The sequence below is a fragment of the Lemur catta genome, chromosome 17 (genome assembly GCF_020740605.2).
Source record: "Lemur catta isolate mLemCat1 chromosome 17, mLemCat1.pri, whole genome shotgun sequence".
Classification (NCBI taxonomy): Eukaryota; Metazoa; Chordata; class Mammalia; order Primates; family Lemuridae; genus Lemur; species Lemur catta.
The window spans coordinates 41,186,351-41,209,639 of record NC_059144.1 but is presented as its reverse complement, the minus strand read 5'-3'; the positions used below and the strand labels follow the sequence as shown (position 1 = coordinate 41,209,639).

At 45.9% G+C, this 23,289-nt stretch overlaps 1 long non-coding RNA gene across 2 annotated transcripts; it reads left to right on the top strand.

Annotated features, from left to right (window-relative positions):
- Positions 1 to 1,071: 1,071 nt before the first annotated feature.
- LOC123622707 lies at positions 1,072 to 22,810 on the top strand. Of its 2 annotated transcripts, none has more exons than XR_006729611.1 (4): positions 1,072 to 1,206; positions 21,236 to 21,479; positions 22,379 to 22,425; positions 22,585 to 22,810. It is a non-coding gene; the product is annotated as an uncharacterized LOC123622707 (long non-coding RNA). The 2 variants fall into 2 exon arrangements; XR_006729610.1 differs by having other exon boundaries at positions 22,374 to 22,425.
- The last annotated feature ends 479 nt before the right edge of the window (positions 22,811 to 23,289 follow it).

Here is a 23,289-nt window from a genome sequence, read left to right as displayed (position 1 = left end):
CTGTTGTGCCCAGCGCGGGTGTGGACCAGTGAGGTAGGCAGGTTTATTCATTGGCATCAGACTTCCGGCAGGAAGGGAGGGTGACAGCCGGGAGAGACGCTGCCAGTCAGTCTGGCCTGTTTTCAACAGGTGCCTACTCTGTGCCAGGCCCTGCCCCAAGTCCTGGCCTTCAAGAGCATTTGCTTTGAAGATTAGAAATTCAGGGGCAGCCAAAGCTACAAAGAGGCATTTTCCTGAAGAGGACACCTGCTTGGCCAACAAATGGATGGAAAGAGGCTCGAGGTCCCTCCTGAGCAGGCTACGCAAGCGAAGACACTTAGAGACATTGCACGGCCGTGGGCTGGCAGCAGTTTGAAAACCAGAAAATACCAAAGTACAGAAGAGTGATTAGCAGCGTAGGCTGTGCAGCCAGCCTCTCTGGGTGCATGCTGTGCGCTGCCACTCCTAGCTGGTGACCTTGGGCTAGTTATGTCACCTCTCTGTGCCTTCATTTCTCCGTCTGTCCAGTGGGGATGATGATGCTCCCTGCCTCAAAGTTTCCTGGGACGTTAAATGAGTTATTTCATGTCTGATAGAAAGGCACATAGTAAGTGTTATAGGGCGTGGTGACATTATTCTTATCGGAGAGGAAGTGGGGAAACAAGAATTCTCAGGCACTGTCACTTGGCAATTGAAATGCATGAACCCTGTGACCAGTGATCCCACTGCCAGGCATCCGCCCTAGAGAGGCTCTAACGTGTATAAAGTTGGGTGTGGCAGCGTTGCTTATAATGGGCCCAAAGTGGAAGGGACTGAATAGGCATTGGCAGCAGAATGGGCAAGTAAACCATGATATATTCCCATAATGGAATACTAGTGAGCAATTGAAAAGAATGGACTCAATCTAAATAGATCTTAAATATATAATGTGGAGTGAGAAAAGGAACTTGCAGAAGTAAGCATTTAGTGTGATGCCATTTATGTAAATATTAAAACCACAAAACAATGTCACCTATGTGGTAATATCAGGGGTGATATTGAAATATTTAACTGGCATGACCCAGGCACTGACCAATCAGAGCACAGGCTGGCCATGTGGGTCCCAATGGCTGGTCCTCGTTCCCACTGCTCCTGGCACAAAGATGTGGCTTCTCCATGCTCACCGGCCCTTCTACCCTTGCCACGCTGTCCTGTCTATTCTGTACCTTATTAGCTGTGTGATCTCAGGTAAGTTGATTCATCTCTCTGGGCTTCAGCTTTTTCATCTGTAAGATGGGAAAAATAGTTGTAAAAGCTAACACACACACACACACAGCATGGCCCACGTGCCAAGCACTCACTGAGATCTTCAGACTAACTCTTTGTGGTGGGTTCTATTATCACTTCCATTGTGCATATGAGGAAACTGAGGCACAGAGCGGCTGAGTAATTTTCTCATGGTCTGTAGAACATTACTTATAGGATTGTTGCAAATATATACTAAATGATACATGTCAATAGCTTAGAAAAAGATCTGGCACTGAATAAGTGGTCAGCAAATATTAGCAGTTGGTTGTATGTCACTGCCCTGCTCATAAGCCTTCAGTAGCTCACCATTGCCCTTAGGAGACAGTCTGCACTCCTCAACGTGGACTACAAGGTCATGGTCTGTTCCCTGCCCCCCCACTTCCTTCCCTCTCTTCCACTTGTTCTCTGTTCTCCAGTCATCTGGCCTTCTCTCAGTTCTTCCCACGCCTCTGAGCTTCTCTGCCGTGGAGCCTTTGCATATGATAGTTCCCCTTGCCTGAAGTGCTGTTCCCTCTTGCTTTTCTTTTGCCTGGTCAGCCTCTAAACATCTTCCTGACTCACGTACAATGGCACCTCTTTCAGGAGGTCCTGTTAGAATGCGTTGAGTCTTCCTGGTCCATGTTCTCAGAACTGTGTCAAATTTCCCTTAAGTAATGTTATCCCTCCTGGAGTTACTCCTTTGGTGTTGGTCTCCCTATCTCAACTGTGAGCTCTTGGAGAGCGGGGGACTTTTTTGACTTTATCCTTATTGTGAGCCTGTCGCAGGCATTACAGACTGGCTCGTGGAACACCTATGCTGATCCCCTGTAGTATGACTTCCTGTACTACGAAGCCCAGAAAGAGAGGAACTACATTTTCCACACTTCCTTGCAGCAGGAGCACCTCATGGGCCCCAGGCTCCCCTGCAAGCCTTGGAGGCAGAAGCAAGAAGTGAGATGCCAGAGGTAGAATCTTCTGGCAAGCACAGTGGTAGAGGTATCTGGTCCTTTTGGGGGAATGGTAGGGGAGTTCTGGCAGCCAGTTTCTAGCTTCCTAGGTCCTGAGCAGAGGTGGCAGCAGCAGCAGTGATGTTTCTGTTGCAACAGTTCAGCAGCGAAGGTGGGTGTTCCTCCTGGCTCTGCTGCTCCTGGCTGCACTGTTTGTGGTGGTTTAACATCTAGGGTACTACCTCATACCTTTAATAAATTCCTTCTTGCTTCCGCTGCCTCTAGTTGATTCTGTTGTTTGCAATTTAGAATGCCTTGCCCAGGCACTCAATAAATATTTGTTGAATAAGTGAATAGTGACCTCTTAGGAACCTCTCTGTTCCCAGTGATTTTATCCCCAAGAGGGAACACCTTGGTCTAAGTCTACATCACAGGCCCTGGGTTGGTAGGGTTCTTTCAGAGGTCAGGGACAGGAAGAGACGTGAAATGTCCTTACCACTGACAGGACAGATGGCTGAGGCCTTATGGAAGGAACTGGGGTTATCTCCTGGGGCGGGCGGGAGAGCTGTCCAGAGCCTCAGAGTGAATGGGCTTGAGAAAGATTGGTGGGTGAGAAAGAGGAAGCGGCCAGGGTGGACCACTGAGCTACCCCAGGGACATTCTGGGGCTTTTCTCTTATTGGGCCCCTTTCTGCTGTGCACACAAATAAGTCACCTCACACAGTGCATGCACTAATTTTCAGCTGAAAAGCAGGTAGGAAAAAAATAGTTATAAGGCAAATATTTTAAAGAATGCTTGAACTATGTGTCTGCCATTTTAGGTGGATGGAAAACATGATGGAAAACTGATCTTAGGAATTGCTTAGGTTGAGTTCCTGCAGAAGCAGATCCCAGAGAAGGATTTGCGTGCAGACAGTTTATTTGGGAAATGATCCCAGGAAGCCCTGGTGAGGGAGTGAGAAGTGAGACAGAGAAGGAAAAACAGCCAATAGAAGGTTTCTAGATAGCTGAGCAGGTTATCACTCTGGGACGCAGAGTATAACACACCTCAGAATTGTCCGGGCAAAGGGCATTTATCGCCGAGCTCCTGGCAATCGTTGGCTAAAGGCTGCTTGTAGGGGAGAGTGAACACCCCAGCGTTCTCAGCCTGCATGTGCTGAGTGTTTATGGGGGCAAAGTCCCCAGGTGCTGGGAATTGGAAGTCATCAGGTCATTGTGCAGCAGAAGGATGAGTGCCAAGGGGATATGGGCAGAGGAGTGACATCATCTGCTATAGCAAATTAAGCCAAGACAGAAACCATATTGGCTCATAGAGAATACCATGTTCAGAGATATGTGGGTGGCTTCAGGTATGGCTAGATTCAGGGGCTCATAAATTATCAGGGCTCAGTCTCTCATTCTCCCAGTAGTGGCCACCTTTGAGCTTCAGGCCCTCATCACACTGGCCTGGCACTAGCACAGCAGAAAGAAGACAATGCTTTCCCAATAATTCCAGCAAAAGCCGGAGGGCTGACTTGTTGGTCCGCTTGGGGCACATGCCCATTTGTGAACCAATCCCTGTGGGCAGAGGGAGGAGGTGTGCTGATTGGCCATTGTGGGGCATGTTCCCTTGAGCCAAGGAAGGAGTTAGCCCCACCTGCCTGATATGGACAGGGAGTAAAGAAGGAGGCTCCCAGGGAAATCAGGGTGCTGTTATGAGAGGATGGGGGAATTGAAACTGAGTAGACAAAGCCAGGAGGAGAGATGTAATCCAAACCCCCCACGTGGAGATGAGGAACCAGCACCCCAGCTAGGGAAAGGGCCTGGCCCCAGGCCATTCAGTTAGACAGCAGCAACCCAGCGCCAGGAGCCAGCGGTCTCCCAACAAACGGAGTCTGTTTATCCACACAAACCCTTTAGTGTCCCTCCCGTCCTAGCTGCTTCTCCCAATCTATGCCATAGGACTGCGGTCCCCAACCCCAGGCCACAGACTGGTACAGGTCTGTGGCCTGTTAGGCAGGTGAGCAGCAGGTGAGTGAGCAAAGCTTCATCTGTATTTACAGCCGCTCCCCATCACTCACATCACCGCCTGAGCTCTGCCTCCCACCCCCAACCCCGGCTGTGGAAAAACTGTCTTCCATGAAACCAGTCCCTGGTGCTGAAAAGGTTGGGGACTGCTGCCCCAGGTGACTCTAACACACAACTTCCTGCTTTTGTTAAATAAATATTTAAACCCCCATTTCTCAACCAGAGAAACCGAGAGGTTAAAAAAAAAATGTGTACACCAGATGCAGTGGTGTGCCTGTAGTCCCAGCTCTTTGGGAGGCTGAGGTGGGAGGATTGCTAGAGCCCAGGAGTTCAAGGCCAGCCTGGGCAACATAGCAAGACCCCATCTCTTAAAAACAAAATTGGTATGATGCAGGGGTTGACATGGGTCATGTGGGTCTGTGGGGGAAGAGTTCTCCACTGGCTGTAATTTAGTCATGTGGCCACACCTAGCTGCAAGAAAGGCTGGGATATGGAGTAAAGCCATAGGAAGCCAAGGTAAAAATCAAGTGTACTCTTACTAGGAGAGAGGATGCAAGAACAGATATTAGGAGATCATTTGCAATCTTTGCCCAAAGCTTCTGACCAAGAGAAGCTCTACAAAAGGAGACTGCTATTATTGCTGTCTCTTTTTTGAAAACTCAGTAGGTATTCTAATATATTTGAAAGATGTGCATAAATTCTGGGTACTGATATCATCCTGTACTGGACTTTGGAATCAATACAATAGAGTTTAAATCTTTCTTTCATGCCTTCTTAGGCTGTGTGACCTTGGATAAGTTATGTAACCTCTCTGAATCCTCCTTTCATCATTTGTTAAGCAGGCGTATGGTATATTACTCATCAGGGCCTGGGAAAATCAAACAAGGCAATGGACATAAAGCTCAGGTACAGTGCCCAGTCCAAAGAGGTTGCTCAATATATGGTCATTTTATTGACAATGAGTGTACGGTTGGCAAGAATATGAACTTGGCGATCAGACAGATCTGGGTTCAAATGCACACCTTCACTTCCAGGCTGGGCAAATTATTTAAACTCTCAGTGCCTCAGTCCCTTCCTCTGTGAAATGGAAGCAGTAACAGTTCCAGTCCACTGGGTGGTTGAGCTGTGAAGGAATGGGTGGCACCTTGAAACCAGTCAAGCAAAGTAAGTTATTAGTAAGTTCCCTTCCCTCATTGAGCTCATGGAGAAAGAGGCAGGGTCAAAAGGCTGTTGCTGCAAACATAAGAAGTCTGTAGCAAAGAAGTCATACACAAAGGAATTAGTGTTATATGATGCCATTACACAAAGTTCAAAAACAGGCAAAAACAATCATGAGTGCTAGATTCAGGATTATGGTTAGCACTGAGGATGGCAAAGACGGGAAGGAAGCTTCCGGGCATTGGGAACGTCCTGTTCCTTGATCTAGGGGCTGGTCACCCTACTGGGTTGCCTATGTGAAAATTTACTGAGCTGTCACTATGTGTGCAGTTTCCTAATGTGTGCACTTTTTTTGTTACACTTCAATCAAAAAGTGGCCCCCGCAAAGTCTCTATGGTCTGTTGGAAGCCGGCAGTGGCCCAGGGGCTGAGGGGCACAGGTGGGGGCATCCTTCCCTGCCATCCACCGCAGTTTCTGTTTCAGCTCAAGGTACAGGCGTCAGCTTCCTTCCAAATGCTCCACTTGGTGCCTGCCCCGGAGCCTCTGGCCACAGAGTTCCCCTCCCCCCTGTGATGTGGCCTGATCGCCCACATCCAGGTCCAGTCTGGTGCCAGCCAGCCTGACTGTCCGCGCTATCAGCTCTGGGACTGTGGGAGAGATTTGTTTAGAAAGGGAAATTTCAATAAGTAACCTTGAGCAGCAGCTTCAGATCAACCTCAGGTTGAACTCACAAGTGGGGTTGGTGCTGTTCATTCTTTTATGCATGAATTCAAACACTTTTTGGGCACCTAATCTGTACATGGCTCTAGGCAGGGCTCATGGGTGGGACAAAGACACTTCATTCATTCATTCATGCTATCAGTATTTATTGAGTATCTACCAGGCACTATGCTAGGTGCTGGAAATGCATCTGTGTAGAAAACAGACATGGTCCCTTTTCTGCTGGAGCTGACTTATTAGTGGAGGGAGATAGACAATAAACAAACAAGTAAATACATGGTGTGTTAGATGGTATGAGCGCTATGGAGAAAAATTAAGCAGAGACAGAGATAGGGAGTGCAAGATATGTTTGGGGGATTGCAATTTTTTTTTTTTTTTTGAGACAGAGTCTCACTACGTTGCCTGGGCTAGAGTGCAGTAGCGTCAGCCTAGCTCACAGCAACCTCACACTCCTCACCTCAAGCGATCTTCCTGCCTCAGCCTCCCAAGTAGCTGGGACTACAGGAGAGCACCACCATGCCTGGCTGATTTTTTCTATTTTTAGTAGTTCCTGGCTAATTATTTCTGTTTTTTAGTAGAGATGGGGTCTCACTCTTGCTCAGGCTGGTCTCAAACTCCTGACCTTAAGTGATCCTCCCACCTTGGCCTCCCAAAGTGCTAGGATTACAGGTGTGAACAACCGTGTCTGGGCTGGGTTTGTAATTTTTAATAGAGTGTTCAGGAAAGGAATCCCAGAGAAAGTGACATTTAAGCAAAGACTTGAAGACGACGAAGTGTGCCATTCCTCAAATTTGTGAGGGAAGACTAAGAAGGAGCAGCTATCATTAAAATAACATTGACTCACCATCAATAAAATAATAGCCACTCCTGAAAAAAGATTGTACTAGGGTGGAATGTCCTCCAAGATAAATTGTTACAGGAAGACAAAACAAAACAAACCAATTAACAAATCCAAGGTGCAGAAATGTTTACATTTATGTGAATTAAAATATATGTAATATTTTATAACTATTGTAAAGATTGCTTCTGGCAGGGCTGGGCATGGTGGCTCACGCCTGTAATCCTAGCACTCTGGGAGGCTGAGGCGGGCGGATTGTTTGAGCTCAGGTGTTCGAGACCAGCCTGAGCAAGAGCGAGACCCCATCTCTACTAAAAATAGAAAGAAATTATCTGGACAGCTAAAAATATATACAGAAAAAATTAGCCAGGTATGGTGGCGCATGCCTGTAGTCCCAGCTACTTGGGAGGCTGAGGCAGGAGGATCGCTTGAGCCCAGGAGTTTGAGGTTGCTGTGAGCTAGGCTGATGCCACGGCACTCACTCTAGCCCGGGCAACAGAGCGAGACTCTGTCTCAAAAAAAAAAAAAAAAAGATTGCTTCTGGCAAAATTCATCAATAGATGCTAAATCTAAGGGGAGAAATTTGATGAGAAACAAAATATTTAAATGGTCTTCATCTTCACCCCTCCCTCATGCATGAATTACTTATTAGTTTCAGGGAGAACTTTACTTTCATCAGCAGATCAAAATCTACATCATCAATTAGGGGCAGATGGACCTCACGCCTCTCCAATTGTGATACCCTGAGGAGACAACATCACTTAAGTCAAATTTCAGCCAGGGACACAGAACCTGAATCAAACTGGGCAGGTAGTATTTTCCAAAAATGGCCAAACCAATGTGTACCCCATCCCAAATGTTCTTCTTACAATGTGCCATTGCCATGCCTCATTAAGAGGTGGGGTCCACATTCCCTGCCCTTGAACCTGAGCAGAACATTGTAATATCCTCAGCTGATAGAATGCAGTCGAAGTGCCACTGCATACCTCCAAGGCTATGTCATGAAGGCAATATGGTGTCCTCCATTCTCTCTCTCTAACTGGGTCACTTGCCCTTCCATTCTAGCTGCCATATTGTCAGGAAGCTGAAGACACATGGAGAGGCCATGTGTAGGTACTCAGACCAACAGCCCCAGTTAAGCCCCAGCCAGCAGCCAGCATCAGCTGCCAGACAGATGAGTAAAAAAAATGAGCCTTCAGGTAATTCCAGCCTCTAGCCTTTGAGTTTTCCAGCTGAGGCCCCAGATATCTCAGAGCAGAGAGATGCTTTCCCTCCTATGTCCTTCTTAAATTCCTATCCTACAGGAATTTAGGGGGTAATTTGTTAAACAAACCTCAAATGAGGAACATTCTGTGAAATAACTGGCCTGCATTCTTCCAAAAATGTCAAGGTCATAAAAGACAAAGAAAAGTTGAGGAATCATTCCAGAGTAAAGAAAACTAAAGAAACGTAATAACAAAATGCAAATCATGGACCTGAACTAGCTCCTGTACTAGAAGGGGGAAGTGCTGTAAAGGACAGTATTGCCACAGCTGACAAAGCTGGGGGATGGTAGATTAAAGAATGGTATCAAGGTAAATTTCCTGAATTTGATAACAGTGCTGTGGTTACAGAAAATAATATCCTGTTCTTAGGAAACATATGCTGAAATATTAAAATTAAGGGGTCAATGGAACAGGATGTATGTAACTTATTCTCAAATGGTTCAGAAAAATAAATATTAATAGTAATAAATATATCCACATGAAGAAAGAAAGGATAATAAAATACACATGGCAAAATATTAAAAATAGGTGATTTGGGGCAAAGAGTATACTGGATTTCTTGGAATTATTCTTGCAACATTTCTATAAATTTGAAACTGTTTCAAAACTTCTAATTGTGGGTGAGAACAGACAAGGAAGGGAGATTCATTTTTCCCCTGTTTGTACTTTTTGTTTTCCTTTCTTTTTTATTCTTTTTTTTCTTTGTAGCGTGAGGTGCTGTTTGACACCCTTTTGTATTTATTTTTGAAAGTATGACTTAAATAAACAAGTAAAAAATGGAAAATAAATGTTTATTTATTAAACACATAGACACTGGGCTACGCCCGTTAATGCTTGAGATGATTCTCGTTTATTCCTCTCAGCTCTGCCCATTGCATGGAGGAGGCAACTGAGGCTTAGAGAAGGGCCGTGATTCACCCCAGTCAGAACCCAGAGCCGAAAATTAATCCAGGTCAGTCCACTTGAGAGCCCCAGAACTCAGTCGGGCAGGATCCCTTCGCTTTTAAGGAGAGGAGATTTCTTAAAACTGTCTTCGTTGTTTAAAGAAAACAAACAAAAAACTAAGCATCTGGCTGTTAGCTTTGTGGGCACAGATTGTTCATTGTAAAGAATAATCTGAGGTGTAGCTACATAATGTTAGTCATTCAACAGACATTTATTTAGATTCTTTATTGGGCCCAAAGGCAGATTTGCCATGATTTACCAGTGTTGGGAGCTCTAGAGTGTTCTGGGTGAGGGAGGGGCAGCCTTTGTGTTAGTCTTTCTTAAATTGCTTAAAGAGATCTCAGAAGAAAGGGTCCTGACTGATTTTTTCTTTGCCAGTAAATACTTTCTTAACTATTTCACATTTATAGTTTAGTATTCTTTTTTGAAAATTGCATGAACTTCAGAACCTATAACCCTGGATCCACCTCTGCTAGGCCAGGCCTTCTGTCAGGTGCCAAGGGTCAAAGAGGGAACCCTCAGTCTGATGGGGTCGTGTGATTACCACACAGTGATTTGTGTCCCACCATTCCTCTGTATTGTTGAATGAGACTTCACTGTGTTCATCTATCACATTTTATTTACCTATTTATTGGTTGTTGGACATTTGGGTTGTTTCCACTTTGCGCTATAATGAATAATATTGCAATGAATCTTCATGTAAAAATTTTGAGTGGACACACGTTTTCCATTCTTGGGTATATACCTAGGAGTGGAACTGCTGAGTGATATGGTAACTCTATGTTTAACCTTGTAAGGAACTGCTAGGCAATTTTCCAAAGTGGCTGTACCACTTTGCATCCCCACCAGCAGTGTATGAGCACCCCCTTATTTTTGCTGTGTCTTGGGCAAGTTGCTTCAACTATCTGGGCCTCAGTTCTCCCGTATCTTAAAAAGGGGTGCACTGTGGTAAGGATTAAAAAGAAATCATGAAGGTGAGATTTGAGGCAAGTCTCTTAAGTTCTGGGGCCTCAGTTCTCATCTGTGAAGTAGGAAGAGCAAAAGCATTTCTCTAATAAGATTGCTCTGAGGATGAAATGAGACTCAGCTGCTAGAAGCAGGACACACCCAGTACATGGTGGCGCTAGACCTAGTTATAATGTGGTTCCAACTGAATAAAACTTGCCAGAATATCTGTGGGCTGTGCACCTGGCAGTCTAAGATTTATTAATGCTCCCTTGCTTTCAAGTTAAGATTCCTTTGCCTTATGAAACTCTGTAAGATTTGTGGTCCGATCTGCGAGGATCAGCTGACATGCTGGAATCAAAGCATGGATCAGTGGGGTGACATGATCTGCTGATGAATGACACAGAAACTCTGCCAAGCTTGAAGCAACAGAGTGTGAAAACCTCATGACTGAGTCATGGTCCCGGGAGTGGGATGGGGCAGGAAGGTGGGGGCTGTTTGAAATCGCAATTCCCAAAAACGGGCTTCCTGCCTTTCTCTCTGACCTCATCACTTCCTATTCCTTCTCCTACAGTATCAGTCTAAATCACTTGCATTTTCTGGAAGAAGATATGTTCCCCCGACCTTTGGGCATGCTGTTCCCTTTGCCCAGAGCACTCTTTCTGGACATTTCCTCCTTGTCACCTGGCAAAGTCCAGTGTCATCATTGAGTTCTCAGTTTAGAGGTCAACTTCTCCAGGAAGCTTTCTGTAGTGGGAATCTTCTGTCTTGCCCGTGTGACTTTTATGTCCTCTGGATCAGAAAGCAGTTTCTCAATTGCCCTTTGGGGAGCCATTCCCTCCCCTACTCTTACGTATGGGATTTGAGTATGGCTCAGAGGAGAACCTAGCAAACAGCATATTCCAGCCCCCTGGCCACAGTGATTGGCTCTGGATGAGCATGTGATTCCAGCTAGACCAACAAGACGCATCCCTGAGACTTTTGTTAGAATTATTGGGAAAGAGGCCGTCATGGTGGCTCACATCTGTAATCCTAGCACTCTGGGAGGCCAAGGCAGGAGGATTGCTTGAGGTCAGGGGTTCAAGACCAGCCTGAGCGAGACCCCATCTCTACAAAAAATAGGAAAATTAGCCTGGTGCGGTGGCACATGTCTGTAGTCCCAGCTACTTGGGAGGCTGCAGCAGGAGGATCGCTTGAGCCCAGGAGTTGGAGGTTGCTGTGAGCTATGATGACACCACTGCACTCTAGCCGGGTCACAGAGCTAGTCTAAAAAAATTTTTTAAAAAGAATTATTGGGAAAAGAGAAGCTCCCTTTCCACTGGGGTTGCCAGGTATAAGCGTAAAGCAATAAAGCAATCTAGCCCAGACAACAGAGTGAGACCTTGTCTTACAAAAAAAAAAGCAAGCCTGGATTTCCTGCCGGCCATCTTTGCCTTCTTTGCCACCAAGTGGAGAAAACCTGTCAAAGGTAAATCCAAAACAGAGCTAAAAGACAGAGGGAGAGAAAGACAGAGAAATGAGAGAGAAGAGATGGAGATTTTTTGACAGTATTTGAGCCCCTGGATACAGTGGGCTCAAATACTGAAGGCAGTCTTAGCGCATGATTTCTCAATATATAAACCAATTAATCACCCTCCCCCTTTTTGTTTATATAACTAGTTTGGTTGATATTCTATCACTTACAACCTAAATACTCCTGACTAATACTCCCTGACCCCCAGACACCCTGGGCTGGGGCGGGTGCCATTTCCCTCCACTTTCATGGCACTTATTAGATTGTATCATAATGATCTCTCTGGTTGGTTGTATCTTCCGAGAGACTTAAGAGCAGTTGTATCTTGTTTCCTGCTGTATCTATGACCTGGCCTAGCACATAATGGCACCTCAATAAATTTAATTTTAATTCCCTTTTTGAAATTACAAATTCATTCATGACAGCATTCATGCAAACACATAAAAAAATTCTATACCTTTTCTATGGGTCTACATGGAAATGCACAGAAAAACATCTGTAAAGCTATCAGCCATGCATCATGGTGTGAGTCACCTCCCATACATGGTGTACTTATCACTTGCTATTAAAAATTAATTAAAAGCAAAGCTTAATAAAACAAACAAAAGCAGCCCAGGCTTGTGTCATAATGAATGCAAGCAATTCAAAGGTGTAGATAACAGTGGGTGACCTTGCCCCTCCTAATAAATACTTGCTGAAAGAATGAATAAATGTCACATCTATGAAGACTTGATGAATGAATGATTAAATAAGAAAACAGCTCTGGGCCGGGCGCAGTGGCTCACGCCTGTAATTCTAGCCCTCTGGGAGGCCGAGGCGGGTGGATCCCTCGAGGTCAGGAGTTCGAGACCAGCCTGAGCGAGACCCCCGTCTCTACTAAAAATAGAAATAAATTATCTGGACAACTAAAAGTATATATAGAAAAAATTAGCCAGGCATGGTGGTGCATGCCTGTAGTCCCAGCTACTTGGGAGGCTGAGGCAGGAGGATCGCTTAAGCCCAGGAGTTTGAGGTTGCTGTGAGCAAGGCTGACGCCACGGCACTCACTCTAGCCCAGGCAACAAAGTGAGACTCTGTCTCAAAAAAAAAAAAAAAGAAAACAGTTCTGTCCAGAGAGACCTCAGCTCAAGGTGACCCGCCCCCACCCTCACCTCCACCCCCATTTCCAAGTGAGCCAGCTGGTTTCTCTGAAAGTCTGGGCCTTGGGCCAAGGTTTTATTTCATTCTGGGATGGGCCCCTATCTGGGAGTCCTTTTTCCCTGGAATCTTGGAGAATGACTCATGGGGATTTGCATGGGCAGCAAGTCCCCTGGTGACCAGAGAGTCACCTCCTGTTACTCAAGCTGGTGTGTTCTGGGTAGACTCCCCGGGAGGAGGGGTGGTTGGAGAGAAGGGGCTCCTGTGTGGCCAGAGGTTGGTTGCTGTTCCCTAGGAGACAGCCTCGGCAGACACTCAGTCCCCAGTTGTAACAGGTGGTGTGGAGACTGCGGCCCAGAGAGCGGGCTCAAGGTCTAGTCCTGCCAATGAGTTTGCTGTGGGGACTTTCCTATCTACAAAATGAGATGGGGCACATGGCAGACTCTGGTGGTTGCCTGTCCAATGCCCATCCCGCCCCTTCCTTTTTGCTTCCAGACCCCCAACTAGAGAGGGGCATTGGACGACCATATGTCTAAGGGGAGTTTGGGCCTCTCCCCAGCTCTAAACACACAGTGTTTATGTGTCCAACTGCATGCACACACGTGTGTGAGTGTGTGTATCTGACCCACAGTAACTCCACAGCATCTACTTGTCAGAGATGGTTCTAGGTACATGACGGCCCTCTTCTCACTTTCTTTTTTTTTTTGGTTTCTTTTTGTTTCTTTTTTTTTTTTTCTTTTCTTGTTTTCTTTTTTTGTCTGTGTATTTATGTGTCTTACTTTCCTATTTTTTGTTATTTTTAAATTTATTTATTTATTTATTTTTTCTTCTCATTTTCTATGTGGCTTTGGGCAAATCACAATCTCTTTGTGCCTCATTTTCTTCTCTAAAATGTGGGTGGTTCTTAAACGCCAATGTTTGCTATGGGACTTAAACATAAACTGTCTAAAAGGCCCAACATATAGCAGGAGTTAGAGCAACATTTCTTACACAAATATGGTTTGCTTAATTCTCAGTTTGAGGACACCCTTGTTCTTTTTATAGGCATTCAATGAAGGACAGTTGCCTTAATAACTCAATTTGCTAACCCAGATAATCCCATTTGGAAAATGTATGAATTGTTATGTTAGTTCAATAAGCAAGCTAACTTTAAAACGATGACGGTGCATGTGAGAAAACTTGTAAAAACAGGATGTTGACTGTGTAATATTGAGACTCTCTGGTCGTCGGGAAAGCCATCTTGCAGGAAATACAGGATCCCCGGCCCCTTTCCTAAAGGTTCTGATGCGATGGGTCTGGGATGGGGTCCCAGTAGAGCTCATCAGCTGGTGAACTGGGGAATCACAGGTTTCAGAGGTAAATTCTAATCCCTGATTTTGCCCCTTACACTTGGACAAGTCATCCTACTTCTATAAGCTGCAATTTACTCATCTGTAAAATAATGGTAATATCACTAACCTTGGGGCTGACAATGATTCTCAACTAAGGGTGATTTTTGTCCCCCAGGGGATATTTGACAATGTCAGGAGACATTTTTGGTCACAGTTGGGGGGATGCTGCTCCTAGCATCGAGTGGGCAGAGGCCAGGGTTGCTGCTAAACATGCTACAATGCACAGGACAGCCCCCACGACAAAGAACTACCTGGTCCAAGTATCAATTGTGCCAAGGCTGAGAAACTCTGGGTTCATTGTGTTAATGTACGTGTTCTCTAAGGAGGCTTGAGGCCAAGAAGCACTTTCTATTGACTTAGCACAAACAAAGTTGCCAACAACATAAAGGTCTTTCCCAATCGAGGAAAATAGAGTTAAACACTGGGTGTGAAGAAGGTCAGAGCCAGAGAAAGCACCATTGTTCCCATGAGAGGGGGTGGAGAGAGTGGCAGTGGTGCCAGAATCTCCGAGCATGACCCACTGGGAGAAGCCAACTGGCTCGCAGGGGTTGCCAGGGCCTTCATTCCAAGCTGCGTTTGGGTGGCAAGTTTGAGGTTTCTCCATAGAAGGTGGGTGCAGCTCAATGATAGTGACTATGTTTTCAGAAGCTGCTTGTGGCTACACTTTATATAATATTAAGAAAATCTCAACTGTCTATATCAGTGGTTCAGGAGTGATTTTATCTCCTGGGGACATTTGGCAATGTCTGGAGAAATTGTCACAACTGGGGAGGAGGGTCCTCCTGGCATCTAGTGGGTGGAGGTCAGGGATGCTACTAGACACCCTACAGTGTACAGGATGACCTCCACCCCCATTCTGCCCAGGAATTATTTGGCCCAAAATGTCAGTAGAACTGGCGTTGAGAATCCCTTGTTGTACCAAAATGTTGTTATTGGGGTCTAAAAGCCACCCCTTACCTGTAAGCGGGTGGTAGGGGATCAGGTTTGAGGGGGAAAAACCCCTGAATTCTGTTGGGACAGGTCAAGTATTCCCTGAGATCATTTGAGAGCCAGAAGGGGACCCTGGAGTGATTTGCAGAGAGATACTTGAGGCCCCGTTATGTGCCTCTCCTGACCACAGTCCTCTCAGAGGGAGCTCATCATCTCAGAGCTGGGGAAAGGTCCGTCTAGCTGAGTAACAGGCACCAAGGATTTGGAGGGTGCAGAGGGAAGAGCCTTGGGCTGGGGGTTTGAGTCCTGACTCTGTTTCAGTGAAACCAGCAAGTGCCTACTTGCCTCCGGTTCCCCATTTCCAACTCTACAAGTTCTGGACTCCAAGGGTCCCTGATGGTCAGAAACAAGCCGGTGCGGGGGTGGGGGGTTCTGGGAGCTGGACAGAGGTTCTGGCACCTCTGGGGTTCCTAGAGGTCAGGGCAGAGTGGAGGACCAAGGAGGTCCAACAGCAAGTGCAAGCAGACGTAGGGCATGGTAGACGGCCTGGCCACCTTTCACTCAAAAAGGAAGTGGCAAAGGGAAAGAGAAAGTTGTTAGGAGGAGGAGGCAATATGGTGGGTACATTTCTCCAACTGCAGTTAGGGTCTCAAGCCACACAGAGTGTGGCTGCAGATCCTGTAGGTTGATTTTAGCACTGAAAATCCTGTGTCCCCAGAGGACCCTTAGTCCCAGGCAAACCAGAACACTCGATCACCTGCTCAAACTGCCCATCCCAGTACCCTCCCCTTGCCGTCTGCTGCTGGAGAGACCAGGACGCTAAACACTTGGTTTGCCAGTGGAGGCCAATGTGGTGTAAGCGGAAGTGCACTGGGAAGGCTTTCCTTCCAGAATGTAAACATAAAGCCTTGCCAGGAGAAGGTGTTTGTCTCTTCCCCTTCTTTAAGCAGTAGAATCCCTAAAATTTTGGCTGGGCAGCCAAAGACGACATTTCCCAGCACCCCTTGCCGATAAATATGGCCCTCTGACTATGTCCTGGCCTATGAGATGTGAACAAAAGTGGTGTAGGGCCAGGTGTGGTGGCTCACACCTGTACTCCTAGCACTCTGGGAGGCCAAGGCAGGAGGAATTGCTTGAGCTTAGGAGTTCAAGACCAGCTTGAGCAAGAGCAAGACTCCGTCTCTACTAAAAATAGAAAAAATTAGCTGGACATGGTGGCACATGCCTGTAGTCCCAGCTACTCTGGAGGCTGAGGCAGGAGGATTACTTGAGCCCAGGAGTTTGAGGTTGCTGTGAGCTAGGCTGACGCCATGGCACTCTAGCCTGGGCAACAGAGTGAGACTCTGTCTCAAAAAAAAGAAAAAGTGACAAGTGTAGTTTCCACAGCATTTCCTTAAAGTGACAGAGCACGCCCTTCCCATGCTTTCTGGCAGGCTAGAATGGTGGGAGCTGGGGCAGCCATTCTGACTTCAAAGGTGGAAGTCGTGTGTTAGAGACAGCGCGGCAATTAGCCAGAAGGAGACCAAGTGACACCTTAGCCCTGAATTGCTTAACTCAGACTATTACACAAGCAAGCAAGAAACTCTTGTCTTTCAATAACAGTTATTTTGGATCTTTAATACCAGAGCCAAGCCTATATCTTAATCAATATGCTATCTAATGTGTAGATAATGTGTACCTTTGTTACATAAGGTAAAAATCATGTATGGCCAAATGCTCCTTAAAAATTCTGAAATTATGATAAAGCAGAGTTTGTATACATGGTGTCTGTCAATATGAACAAACACTGCTAATCTCCTCACCCCCACTGGCAGCAGTGGACACATCCAAGCTAGTTGAGCTCCAGGTGAAGAATGCCTTGTATTAGGGCAATATTAAGACACGTGAGCCGGGCATGGTGGCTCACGCTCGTATTCCCAGCATTCTGGGAGGCCGAGGTGGGAGGATCGCTTGAACTCAAGAGGTCAAGACCAGCTTGAGCAAGAGAGATACCCTGTCTCCACTAAAAATAGAAAAATTAGCTGGGCAGAGCCGTGGCGCATGCCTGTAGTTCCAGCTACTCAGGGAGGATCAGGCAGGAGGATCGCTTGAGCCCAGGAGTTTGAGGCTGCAGTAAGCTACAAATGATGCCACTGCACCCTACCAGGGGCAACAGAGCGAAACTCTGTCTCAAAAAAACCCAAAAAATATTTATATATATGTGGCTCACACCATGAGAGGCTCAGGTAAACTGAGATTGATGGAAAGACTATCAGATTCATGTCTCCCATCTCATATCTGCTCTGAACCAAATGGCAGTGATGGAAACATTGTTACTATTTAAACCACTATGTTTTTTTGCCCCCTTCCTTCTCATTATTCTCAGCATGATTTATTCATCTCATGGCCCAAAATGTCTGCCTTGGTTCCTGCCATCATGTTTACCTTCCTGCCAACAGTTAGAAGAAGGCTCACTACCATCTCTTAGGACACATCCTAAAAGTTACGTGCATTGTCTCCACTTACATCCCATTTGGCTAGACTGTAGTCACATAGTCACACCTAGTGTCAATGGAGGCAGAGAAATGTAGTCTTTATTCCAAGTGGCCATATGCCCAGCTAAACTCAGGGTTTCTATTACTCATGAAGAAGAATGCAATGGACTGGGGGAGAGTGGTAACTGGCAATGTCTGCCACAATTGCTACTATTTATTTACTGAGCACCTGCTGTGTACCAGGTACTCGACACCATTTGTCCATTTAATTCTCACAACACCCATGGCAGATGGGAACTATGATCCCTATCTCACAGATGAGGAAGCCACAGCTTGGAGATGGCAAGGTACAAGCCCAAAGTTACGAAGCTAGAAATGGCCGAGCAAGATTTCAACTCAGGTCTCTGGGCGCTACCCAGCCACTACCTTGTTAATGGACACAGACACTGAGTAAGCCAACCAGTTCGCTCCTTAGACGAACATCTGTTTGGTCTGCCCAACATCAGTGCCTTCTGATTAGAGCACCCCAATTTTTTTTTGACAATATAGCAAATGCTATCAGTGCTCTGGCCATTGTCCTAACCGTCGATGCATATTGGCCCACGCTTCATTGCTTTGTCTGAGGACTTTCTAAGACCAGCAGGGACCATTTTGCTCTCACATGCTGGAAGTTCTATGCAATTACTACTCCTAGAGCAGCTCTCAGATGACTGACAGGAGTTGGTAGATAAATATCTCAGCTCCTTCAGCCCTAAGATGGGATAACTCTGAGGTCCATGTTTGCTCTGGCTTGAATGTGCCCCCCAAAAGCATGTGTTGGAAATTTAATCCCCAATGTAACAGTGTTGGAGGCGGGTCCTACTGGGAAGGGGTTAGGTCATGAGGTCTTGCTCACTCTGGCCTCTCCTGCCCTTCCACCTTCCACCATGGGATGGTGCAGCACAAAGGCCCTCACCAGATGCCAGTGCCCTGCTCTTGGACTCCCCAGCCTCCAGAACTGTGAGCCAAATAAAGTTCGATTGTTTATACACTACCCAGTTTGTGGTATTCTGTTAGAGCAGCACAAGACAGACTAAAAGAATATTCTACATTGGCTGCCAGAGTTCCCTGATGGGATTTGGGTCCAGCTGTCCACAGTGGTCACTTTGTTATCACATGTCCTGTTTCGGCTGCCTTCTCTTCCCTGCCTCATTCCCTGGATCCCCTAATGATGCTTTCTGGCTCCCAAAGAATCCAGTTGCACCTCACATCCTCAAGGTCTCAGGGTTGCTTCTGGGGGAGCCCATTCTCTAGTCTTGGTCTATATGGTTAAAGTGTGTGAAGGAAAATAAAGATCTCAGGAATACCCTAACCCCTGCTCCTTACGCAAAGGGGAAGGTCAAGCTTTGAGGCTGAGTCATGCAACAGCCCCTTCCAAATGAATAGCTGTACCAACATTCTGCATTAGCCGGACCCCCATGGAAAGGGCATAGGCTTCAGGCACCTGCAAAGGACTGCCGCCCACTCCCATCATTTATAAGGAAATTATTCTCTGGCTTCCCATAAACAAGGACATGCAGATTGTAACCTTGGCTCTACAGGCTGAGCCTAGCTCCTAAAACTAAAGTCTGTTCCACTCCACGCTAGTAAATGTGGACTACGAGTCCATCTTCCCAGGTGCAGAACAGAGACAAGACAAGATCAAACATTCTTCCACCTACGTAATTGATGCTTCCTTCACTCCTTTTTTCTCCTCAAATATTCACCTTATCTTATATAAAATGTAGATATCCAGGGCCTCACAAGAATGTAACCATTCACCTCCTCCTTCTCCTTTTGTTTCCCTGTAAGCCTTCCCTTTTAAATACTGAAGTTCCCAAATTCCCCTTCAGAAAAATAGTGGCGGATTTGTCTGTGGTTTGTGTTTTTCCTGGGCGTATCCTCAAACTTTGGCCTTTATTGATCAAGACCTTTGCCTCGGTCACTTATTTTAGGTTGTCAAGTGGGACTGACACCCGCGGGGATGGGCGCATGACTCAGGACTGAATCATCATACCTCTTCAGGTACAATTATGGTTCAGGGAGGGCCGTGTGAACCCAAACCAAGCCAATGTCAGCTTCTTCCAGGATTTATGCTGGAACTATTGAGAAAGAGGAACCTTTTCTGCTGTGGTTTCTAAACTGTCAGGTTGTTGGTTTGGGGCCCACAATTCTCTGAGAATGAAGCCACATCAGGGGACAGCAGTGCTGAGATAAAGAAGAGAAAATTTATGTGCATCCCTCGTTCCACTGCGGTGTCTTAAATAACTGTTAATTTCACTTCTTAGGGTGAGGTGTGAACTCTCCCGATCCCCACAGTCAAGACCACTCCCTGTTATTTCACAGATCTGCATCCCCTGCCGGGCCCCTGAAGCCACCGTGGTTTGCAATCTCTGGGCTTGGCTGTGAAGCGGTTCTTGCTTGAGTGTTCTTCCTGAACACCGTGGAGCAAGAGGAGTTACTGAAAGTTTAACGTGGTGGAATAACCTGCTTGAGAAATCAACTGCCCTTCATTTTCTCAACTCCAGAGTCACTGGGGAAGAATGAAAACTATTTCCCCTGCTGTTTGCCAAGAAGGTAGCTGGAGCTTTGCGATAGAAAGGTCTGGGTTTCTTTTACCCCCAGGCAGAATTAACAGGCCCTCCTTTCCCAAGGACTGGGCCAGAGAGGCTCAGACTATGGTGGGCAGAAGCACCTGCAACAGGGGTCCTGGAGAGGCTTGTTCCAAAGGTGGAGGCTCAGGCCCCAGCCCAGGTGTCTTAGTCACAATCTTTGGGGACCAGACCTGGGAATTTGCCTTTTAAGTATTGAGAAATGTAGGATTCACTTATTTATAAATGATAGAAAACCCATTCAAAACTGATTGTTAAGTAACAGAACTGATTTGTTAGCTTAAGCAACAGAAAAGAACAAGGGTAAGTGACTGAAGAGTTTTCTGGCTTCAGAGCTGGCTGGACGCAGGAGCTCAAATGAGGTTAGCAGGCACAGTCTCTCGCACTGCTCAGTTTTGCTCTCCAGTGAGTTGGCTCCGCGCTCAGTCTCCACCTACAGCAAGATGGCGGCCAGTCGGTCCAGGCCTGCACCCTGCCAGGTACAATGTGGTGGAAACGTGGATCATTTCCTACAAACGCTGCTGAAGTCCCAGCATTCGCTCTGATGGGATGAACCCAGGCCATGGCTCACCTCTGAACAGCTCACTGTCGCTGGAGGAAGGCAATGCTCTCATTGACCGGGCCTGGTCACAGGCTTATTGGTGGAGCCAAGGGATAGGCACAGCCCCATCAGAATGCACAGTCTGGAAACGAGAAAACGGAAGCTCCCCAAAGAAATACTGGTGCTGTGAACAGACATATGGGGAGCGAATGTTGGGCAGACAAAGACAATCTGTGTCCAGTGTGGAATCCCTGGTCTAGGCCATAAATCTCCCCCTTGTGTTTGGAGGCTCTGGGCTTCTTGGCACCCTAGGGGGGTTCAAGTTGCTTTTTGGTCCAGATCACAAAAGGGATCTATGGTGTCCACTCAGGAAAACCACCAAAGTCATAAAACAGACTGTTTTGTCTTGGTATTGGGGTAAGCATGGGACCCAGTCCTGGCCATTGAGACATTGAGGAAGGTCTGCTGAGGGCTTCTGGGAAGGATTTTCCTCCATGATAAAAGAGAGAGGAAAAGTTTTCCCACCAAACTTCTTTTCTTTCTCTTCTAGCCTTTGGATATTGTGGTGCTAGGATGTGACATCTGGAGCTGCAGCAGCCATTTTGAGACCACAAAGAATCTGTGAGAAGCTGACCATTATCCTAATACTGAAAAGCTGAAATATCCAACCCTGAAACATCATACCTATCAGTTTATTGTTACCTGAGACAATAAATGCTCTAGTCATTTAAGGCCCTCTTGACTTGGTATGCAGGTACCTGCAGCCCAAATCACCCTAATGAATCTACCTCTAGGTAAGGAGGCAGAACAAAAAAGGCCATCTCTTTTCAGAAATTAATCTATTTCTAAAGCTGGTCAACCTCTCCCACTTCACTCTCTGAATATTCTATTAAGAAGCTCTTGGCTGGGCACGGTGGCTCACGCCTGTAATCCTAGCACTCTGGGAGGCCGAGGTGGGTGGATTGTTTGAGCTCAGGAGTTCGAGACCAGCCTGAGCAAGAGCGAGACCCTGTCTCTACTACAAATAGAAAGAAATTATATGGACAGTTAAAAATATATATAGAAAATATTAGCTGGGCATGGTGGCGCATGCCTGTAGTCCCAGCTACTTGGGAGGCTGAGGCAGGAGGATTGCTTGAATCCAGGAGTTTGAGGTTGCTGTGAGCTAGGATGATGCCACGGCACTCACTCTAGCCCGGGCAACAGAGTGAGACTCGGTCTCAAAAAAAAAAAAAAGAAGAAGAAGCTCTTGCACATGCTAAGCATTCATAGTTTGTTAGGATACCTCCACTATGGACTGAGATTGGTAAACTTCCTTATAAGCCTGAAAGTTGCCTGAAGACTTATGCAAGCATTTATGACACAGAGGGTAAGACGGTAAATTTTTCCATACAAAGGAAAAATTTGGTAATATTTTGTAACGAATATTTTGTAAATAAACGTACATTTAGCTACCACTTCCCATTTTCCCTATGTACGGTGACTTTTGGGACACCCTGTATATCGTGGCCACTTACCACTAAACTCTTCAGTGTGTAAGTGCTAAGAATAGAGATATTATCTTACACGGCGTAGCTATCAACATGGTATCTTTAACATTGCTAAAATTCTTTTAATTAATCTACCGTCTGTATTCCAGGTTTGTTAATTAATCCAATAATGTCCTAAAGTTTCTTTTTCTCCTTCAGTACAGGATCCAGTTTAGGGTCAAGAATTGCACTTCGTTGTCATGTCTCTTCAGTATCCTTTAATCTGAAACTTTTCATAGCCTTTCTTTGTCTTTTACGATGTTGGCATTTTTGAAGAATACTAGAGCACTCTCCCTCCACCCACCATTCTTTTTTTAAAGAATAATGTTCATTTTGGGTTTGTCTGATGTTTCCTTATGATCAAATTCAGATTATGCACTTTCTACCTGGCCTCCAATCTTGATTCTAATAGAACCTGGCCATGTGATTCTAAGCACATTATATCCCCTCTTTGGGCCTCAGTTTCCCCTCTGTAACAAAAAAAGTGTTAGATTAAATAATGATCAAAACCCCTTCCTAGGATTTTGCTGTCATTTTCCATATGACACCAACTCTCTAAATTCTTTCCTTATTTTCTTCTAAAAGGAAAAAAATGTATAAAACACATTAAAAATAAAAGTAAATAGCTACTGTCAATTTGGGATTCATTCATTCAACAGATATTTAGTGGTTAGGTCACATGCCAGGCACAGAGGCTCATGCCTGTAATCCCAGCACTTTGGGAGGCCAAGATAGGAGGATTGCTTGAGGCCAGGAGTTTGAGATCAGCCTGGGCAATGTAGCAGGGCCCCATCTCTACATAAAATTTAAAAAATTAGCCCAGGTACTGGTGTGTGCCAGTAGTCCCAGCTACTCAGGAGGCTGAGGCAGGAGGATGGCTTGAGCCCAGGAGTTTGAGGTTGCAGTGAGCTATGATCACATCACTGCACTCTAGCCCCAGCAACAGAGCAAGATCCTGTCTCAAAAAAAAAAAAAAAAACCAAAACAAAGAAACAAAACAGATATTTATTGTTTGCCCATATTGGCCAAGACTTTTTTGATTAGAAGGTACAAAAACTCAATTCATACTGACTTA